This window comes from Octopus sinensis, linkage group LG12 (assembly GCF_006345805.1).
Source record: "Octopus sinensis linkage group LG12, ASM634580v1, whole genome shotgun sequence".
Classification (NCBI taxonomy): Eukaryota; Metazoa; Mollusca; class Cephalopoda; order Octopoda; family Octopodidae; genus Octopus; species Octopus sinensis.
This window is the reverse complement of record NC_043008.1, coordinates 65,086,821-65,095,613: the sequence shown is the minus strand read 5'-3', so window position 1 is coordinate 65,095,613 and position 8,793 is coordinate 65,086,821. Positions and strand designations below refer to the sequence as shown.

The 8,793-nt window shown below is 34.1% G+C and overlaps 1 long non-coding RNA gene across 1 annotated transcript in view; it reads right to left on the bottom strand.

Annotated features, from left to right (window-relative positions):
- LOC118765564 overlaps nt 1-7,668 on the bottom strand; it is a 10,592-nt gene extending 2,924 nt beyond the window's left edge. The window contains exons 1-2 of the long non-coding RNA XR_005001426.1: nt 7,584-7,668; nt 6,649-6,650 (exon numbers count right to left, since the gene is read on the bottom strand). This is a non-coding gene — a long non-coding RNA (uncharacterized LOC118765564). The remainder of the gene's footprint in view (nt 1-6,648; nt 6,651-7,583) is intronic.
- Nucleotides 7,669-8,793: the final 1,125 nt, after the last annotated feature.

Below are 8,793 nucleotides of genomic sequence, written 5' to 3'. Positions count from 1 at the left end.
TCTTGAACATCGTAGCCAGTGTTTCATGGTAGTAGATTCTATACATCCAATGCCGTTGACTTTATGTAGGATAGGTTAGCTAGTCATTTAGTCTTCCCATTTAATGTGTGAAATGAACTGGAAATTTTGTTGGTGGAAATGTTTCAGTTGTTTAATATACCGACTATAAAGTGTCATTATATTGCAACTGTACAATAATTCTGAGGTTTCAATACCTAGCTAAATCATACGTTTCCTATCTGGAGCTACACCTTTCTCCTTAATGATGTTTTTTTTTGATACTCATTAAATTGAGCTAATACTGTGTTCCTCGTCCTCTTAAGAAAAATATTTCTGGAAAGACAGCATCTATGACAAAAAAGTGCCCATCTTGCTCGAGAGACGTATCAAAGATGAAGATGTTGAAATTAAGGAGATTGGTGTTTGGAGTAGGATAGGTGAGGGCTATCGCCATATTGATATTAATTGCGAGGCTAAAGGGATATTTTGCATTGGTGCATTTGTCAGCTAGTTTGTACACTTCCTAATATGCATGACAAAGAAGAAAGCATAGTTATCTCCTACTAAATTAAGCTGCGATAAGGATTGGTTATCTGGCTAATACTTACTCTTCTTGTTGTTTAATAAAACGTTGTGCGATTGTATCAATTCACATAGAATATTCATGTTGTTACTTTTGTCCTATATTTCAAGCTCGGAAAGCATGATTTTAGACGCATTGAGCTACGATTTCTCGCAGTTATAAAAAAAAAAAACATCGAAGATCACTGCAGAGGTTAAACAATTGAAAATATACAATTAAAATCATCAATAATATTAATTATAATAGTAATAAAACTAATGAAACCTATTTTGTTCATTGCTGTACAACACTAATTTACAGAAAACACTGTAATTTATGTTAGGATGTGCAAGTAGATGGTCACAAAATATTAGCTTCAAATTTTGGCACAAAGCAAGGAATTTCAAGGGAGGCGGGGCTAAGTCAATTACATCGACGCTATTGGTCAACTGATACTTACTTAATCGAAGCCCAACAGCTGAGAAGTAAAGACGACCTCAGTGCAAATTGAAATCAGAACCTAAGGGCGGCTGCAATACCGCTGAGTATTTTTCCCGGCGTGCTAAACGATTCTGTCACGCGCCACCTTGGATGACCACTTAATATTACAAGAGCAAAGTACAATGCAGACGTTTTGAATTAACTTCCTACCACTAACATTATTCTAAGTATCTCTTCCGCTTCCTGTGTAAAACTTTTAAGTATGTGAATCAGGACTTAACAATGAGAAATAGAAAATGTTCATAACAAATAAGCAATGTGATTCCCTTTGCAATAAAATTTACTACAGTTATTGGTTAATTTATCGAAAAATCTATAAATATATTGCACCTTAGAAACTAAATGTGTCAAAATGTTTATAGTCATTAATGAATAGATGTCCTCAAAACGGAAATATAAGGAAAGGAGCAGTGCGATAATCTCATTATGAGCAAAAGTTTATACTCTTTTACACGTTCTAGCATTTGAACTGATGCCACACGGGGATTACGAATTTAAATGATTTCGTCAATATTACAAGATTTCTTTATGGAATAGTGGTTCTCGAATCATACTTGAACGTATAAATAATAAATAATATATATAATAATGTTGCGTTCAGAAACCCTTTTAGATAGAAAATTCAAAAGTTTTCCATGGGACACGAAACCACGTCTACTGTAGAGAGTTTTTGTGACACGATTCTTCAAAGAGTACAAATGAGTCTTAATAAGTGTTTCTCAAACATTATACTTTTCCTATAGACCCATTTCATTTATATTTTATTATGATGAACACCCATATCCACTGAATGTTTAAAAACTAGTTTTCTTGATATTTTTTCAAAATTACGGAGCTTTAGGGTCAACTGAGACGGCTTGAGAAATACAGATATTTTAAATGCAAGATGTAAGATATAGACCGAACAACTTGTGTGTAGCAAATATTGGTTTCAAATTTTTGAAAAACGCCAGCAATTTCAGGGGTGGGGGAAGTCGATTATATCGATTCCAGCGATCAACTGGTACTCACACAGCTCTATTTAAGGCACAGATTGAACCATCTCGCTACAGTAAAAAATTGTAAAGCATGACTGTCACCACTACTACGTGAACCAGAAGATGACATAATTTAATGGATGAAAGTACCAGTTCAATCAGAATGAACATTTAACATTTAACATTCTATTATTTTATTTTATTTTATTATATTATATTCTATTATCTTATATTATATCATTATAAGATTGTAAATAAAACGTGAAGATCAGACAAGGATGGAATTCCTTTTATTAATATATTCTTCTATACACAATCACACATACCCGTATATCTATATATATATATATAATATATATATATATAATATATATATATATATATATATAATATATATATATATTATATATATATATATATATATATATAGTCATGTGTGTGTTTAAATATCTGCTCACTAATATGGTAGCCCAGTCCACGCTTTATTTCACGAGCCACACATTTTAAATGATTGGATAATTTCAATAACCATTTGCAAGATGTGATTGCTGGTATCTGGCTTTATGTTCATTGTGGGCCGATGTCCTGCCGTAGCCAATTATATATTAACACCGCTTTTATATATCAGTAAAAATCAGTTTTCAGTTAGACAAATAACTGGAACACCAGTTACAATATCAGGAAGAGATCATTACAGGACATCACATTGCAAAGTGAAAGTAGTAGGTGGAGGAGTATTAGACAGATGGCGTTTTTTCTTAATGGTCTTAATGTGGTCTGTGTTGAAGAAATTGCGAAGTGGGCGTAATAGTATTCGTTAAAATTAACAGTATCTTGAGGATTTGTCCAACAATTGAGCATCGTTCTTCGTATACGACTGTTTCCGATTTGACATAGTGTTTCAGAAGATAAGCAACAGACAATAGTTATCTTCTTATCCCCCACTCACAGTCCACGTTCTTTTCCTCTGCAGCCCTATCTCACACCATATCTTCATTTCCTGTAACGCAGGTCATATATGATTGGGATTCTTTGCAATCATTTCATAGACCTTTCTCCAATTAGAATAATTTTAAGATATTTGTCTATTGTCCGACTATATTTATCATCTCAGTATTGTATCTCATATTTCAAATCCAGTTATTCGCTTCGCCATTGAATGACAAACTACAAAAGCTGTCCTTTCAAGATTAATTGTACACACTCAACTGCATTGACGTTTTACAAAATCATCGAGCAAATCAATGTTTCACTCTATATGTTAATGCAGCTTCACCTCATATATGCAAACATATGTATGTACGAACACATATCTATCTATCTATCTATCTATCTATCTATCTATCTATCTATCTATCTATCTATCTATCTATCTATCTATCTATCTATCTATCTATCTATCTATCTATCTATCATCTATCTATCTATCTATCTATCTATCAATATATATATATATATATATATTATATATATATATATATATATATATATATACATACATATGATCTTTTATCATTTTAACGCTTACTTGTTTCAGTCATTAGACTGTGGCCGTGCTGGGGCACCACTTTGAAGAATTTTAATCGAACGAATGTCCAACTGTATTTATTTTTTTTATTCCCGGTATTCACTTTACCTATCTTCTTGGACCCAACTGCGAAGTTGCGGGGACGTAAACACGTCAACACCAGTTGTCAAGGTGTACAAGGGTGAGGATAAAGTGCATATATATGTGTTTATATATACATACATATATATATATATATATATATATATATATATATATATATATATATATATGTATATATATATATATATGTATATATGTATCTATATAAACAAAAGATTATACATATATATATATGTATGTATGTATGTATATAAACAATAGATTAAATAGAGATCTTCAACTAACGATCCGATAATGTATTTATATTATAGCATAGTATATATATGAATATAATATAATAAAAGATAAAATAAAAAATCATTAAAAAGCAAAATTGTCAACAATTTGTTTCGACTTACATACAATATTTGATTTATGAGAAATACATAAGGCGTAAATAAACTTTTGAAATATGTAAAAACACTTCTCTTTTATTTAAAATTATTGATATAAAAAATGTTTAAAATAGCTAATAAAAAAATGTTCTGTATTTATTTAGGTTATCGGAGGGAGAATTCCGTAATAAATATAAAGAGAAATTTACCAAAAATTCTCTTTATCAACTTGAGTTATCGGAGGGAAAATTCCGTAATAAATATTAAGGTACACTTAGTGCTACAATAACTACAACCTACATTACCTCATAGATATAGAATTAGCCTATAATAACGGATATCAAATTATGACTAGTTTTGCAGAAGTAACCAGATTTGAAGTTACTTAGATATATATACACAACAGGCTTCTTTCAGTTTTCCTATAACAATGCCACTCAGAAAAGTTTTGGTTGCCCCGATGATACAGAAGATGACGCTTGCACATGCTGTCATGCACGTAGGATTGAACCCGAATCTTGAGATAGGGAAGCAAACACCTAAGTACATAGCATCCTCCAACACATATAGACATATCTTTACGAATATTTATATACTGAGAGAGAGAGAGAACGAATGACAAAGAAAGATAGAGACTGAGATAGACAGAGAGAGTGAGAGAGAGTGAGAGCGGAGGCGCATGCATTCAAATACAACCACATATATATATAAACATACCTATGAATATGAATCCACATGTCAGAGATATGACAATAACGAAAGCTTTATTCAGTCTAGTCACAAATGCGTTCTAACACCGCCTACTCGCATACATTAACGTGAATATTCATAAAACGCTAATGCAATGCTTGAGCAAATTCAAAAGTCTGTAGACGAACACATACAAATTATAAATATACTCAGATAATACACAGCAGAGGAGAAAAGATGAGAGAAAATACAAAGAGACAGTCTCGGGTAAGTATAAAACTAAATATTTAATGCAACGTTGGATTGAATACTGATGCACCCAGTTTGTTGTAGCTGCTGAATAAGTAAAGTGATGTTCTATTATTCTTTCACTTGTTTCAGTCATTTCAGTGCGGCAATGCTGGAGCACCGTCTTTAGTCGAACAAATAGACGGAAGGGCTTATTCTTTGTAAGTCTAGTACTTATTCTAGCGGTGTCTTTTGCCGAACCGTTAAGTTATGAAGACGTAAACACACCAACATCAGTTGTCAAATGATCGTGGAGTGACAGGCATACAAATACATATATATATAATAATATAAATATATAAATATATGTATATATACATACATATATGTACATACCTACATACATGCATACATATATATATATATATATATATATATGCATATATGGGTAAAGGACATCATAATTTGAATTTTCTATCACATATCAGTACATCATATATATATATATATATATATATATATATATATGTGTGTGTGTGTGTGTGTGTACGACGGGCTTCTTTCAGTTTCTTGTTACCAAATCTACTCACAAGACTTTGGTCGGCTCGAGGCTATAGCAGAAGACATCCAAGTTGCCACGCAGTGGAACTGAATCCGGAATTATGTGGTTTGGGAGCAAATTTCTTACGACACAGCCTCTCCAGCGGCTATAAACTCTTGTTCCATTTATCTTCTTATCCCCCAACCACAGTCCACCTTCTTTTTCTTAGCAGTCATACCTCACACCATATCTTCATTCCCTGCAACACAGGTTCAGATGTGATTGGGATTCTTTGACATCATCATTTGAAATTAAGTTAGTACACAAATCTACTGATACCTTCCTGGAAGCAGTAAACTTTCTGAAGACTAGTTGAGAATAATATCCCGCCTCAAAGGGTTGGAATTGTTGGAAACTCTGTACCATAGCATTTGCAGATGGTGAAGAGCTCAATGCTAAAAGTAGAACAACAATTTGAGGTAATATTGATTTTAAATTAGTGATTCGTCACTAATTTAACGAACTTTTGATACAAGCTTTACTACATGGGGCGTCATCACGCAGCATTTCGTCTGTCTTCACGCTTTGATTTCAAATGCCACCGAGGTCGACTTTGACTTTCATCCTTTTGGGGTCGAGCTATGGTTCTTAGTAAAAGAACTTGTTAAAAAAACTTGTTAAAATTACTAACAAAGGCAAAATTTGACCTTAGCAACAGGGACCAAAAATTCACTGTATCTAAATGCAATGATAGCCATTGTGGCACATGCCAATTCATACATACCGGCCAATATATAAACACAAAAACCGGGAAAATATTCACAAACGCGAATATGAACTGCAAAAGCAGAAATTTAATTTACTGCATCAAACGCCCAAATTGTGAAGAAATATATGTAGGTCAGACGGGAAATACACTATCAGAACGCTCACGTGTACACCGACAACAGATTAGAGACCCAGAGGTCCGTCAGATACCTTTAAGTAACCACCTAGCAACATGTGGTCGGAAAATATATATAATATATATTACAAATTACACAGCCCAAGTGAAATCGAGAGGAAAATCAGAGAAAAAAATTTTATTGATAAACTCGAACCCAAGCTAAATAAGCAATAATAATAATAATACTTAGAGTTACTACTTCTACAGCTATGACCATGACCACTAACAACAACAACAATACTAAAGGTGATCAAGATGAAGATAGCAGGAAAATTATCTTATTTAGGGTTAAAAGTTCTATTGCCACCACCATCACCACTAGCAACAATAATTAAGGTGCTGACAATGATGATGATGACAATTGAAATATAAAAATCCCTGACAAAGGCTATTTACAACATTTCTAAAAATAGCTCAACAATTGCTGCCTCGGCCAGGGTTAAGATATAGGACTCTTGACATGTTCAATAAAGCGTTACGCCTAAACCAACCAAACAGCTTAAGTAATTGAGTGATGCTACGCACTGGTTGGTCAGAATACAGTTTGCAAAACCTAGCAATCTGGTGCCCACACAGCTGTATTTAAGGCACATATTTAACCATCTCACTACAGTCAAAAATTGTGAAGCATGACTGTCACCACTACTACATGAACCTGAAGATTGCATAATTTAATGCATAAAAGTACTAGTTCAATCAGAATGAACATTTAACATTCTATTATTTTATGTTATTTTATTATATTCTATTATCTTATATTATATCATTATAAGATTGTAAATAAAACGTGAAAATCAGACAAGGTTGGAATTCCTTTTATTAATATATATATATATAAATTCTTTTACTTGTTTCAGTCATTTAAGTGTGGCCATGCTAGAGCACTGGCTTAAAGGGTTATAGTCGAAGAAAACGATGCCAGGATTTATGTTTTGTATGCTTAGTATTTACTCTACCGGTCTTTTTTGCCGAACTGTTAAATTACAGGGACAAAAACACATCACCTTCAGATGTCAAGTGATGGAAGTGGAGACAAACATATGCACACATATATATACACATATGCCCCGCGAACACACACACACACACACACATAAATGATTACCAAATCCATTCACTCGGTATTGGTTCGACTGAGGCTGCACTAGAAGACACTGGCCAAAATGGCATGCAGTGAGACTGAACCCAGAACCATGTAGTTGGGAAGCAAGCTTCTTACCATAATGTCACGCCTACATATGTACAAACGCAAACATATATGCATACATATCTTATTTCTTTATTGCCCACAAGGGGCTAAGCACAGAGGGGACAAATAAGGACAGACAAACGGATTAAGTCGATTATATCGACCCCAGTGCATAACTGGCACTTAATTTATCGACCCCAAAAGGATGAAAGGCAAAGTCGACATCGGCGGAATTTGGACTCAGAACCTAAAGACAGACTAAATACCACTAAGCATTATCGCCGGGTATGCTAACATTTCTTCCAGCTCACCGCCTTAAACCTATATGCATACATATCTACATACACACATGTATATGCACACATCCATACATACACATATATGTATGTGCATACATCTCAAAATGTGCCTTCGTTTTGTGTTGTACTGTTTTTCTAACAACTGTAGATTTATGTATGTCATAAGCTTTTTTATGAATATGATACGTTTCCATTTATTATGGTGGAGGCGCAATGGCCCAGTGGTTAGGGCAGCAGACTTGCGGTCATAGGATTGCGGTTTCGATTCCCAGACCGGGCGTAGTGAGTGTTTATTGAGCGAAAACACCTAAAAAAGCTCCACGAGGCTCCGGCAGGGGATGGTGGTGATCCCTGCTGTACTCTTTCACCACAACTTTCTCTCACTCTTACTTCCTGTTTCTGTTGTACTTGTATTTCAAGGGGCCGGCCTTGTCACTCTCTGTGTCACGCTGAATATCCCTGAGAACTACGTTAAGGGTGCACGTGTCTGTGGAGTGCTCAGCCACTTACACGTTAATTTCGCGAGCAGGCTGTTCCGTTGATTCGGATCAACCGGAACCCTCGTCGTCGTAACCGACGGAGTGCTTCCTTTTCCCCTACATTTATTATGAGATTTTGCTAATCATTCTGCACGCTAAAATGAATTTTATATATTAGTATGTGATATCTATCCGAATAGTAATTGTAACAACTCATTTCCGTATGTATATAGTAAAATCTGATTTTAATTTTGATCTAAATTACTCGATGTCTCCCGTAGATATTTTACATAGCAAATCGTACATATTTCCCGTTTTGCATGACTTCTCCAGTATCCCTCCGTAATATAGCATGGCTATTGACGAAGTTAATATAT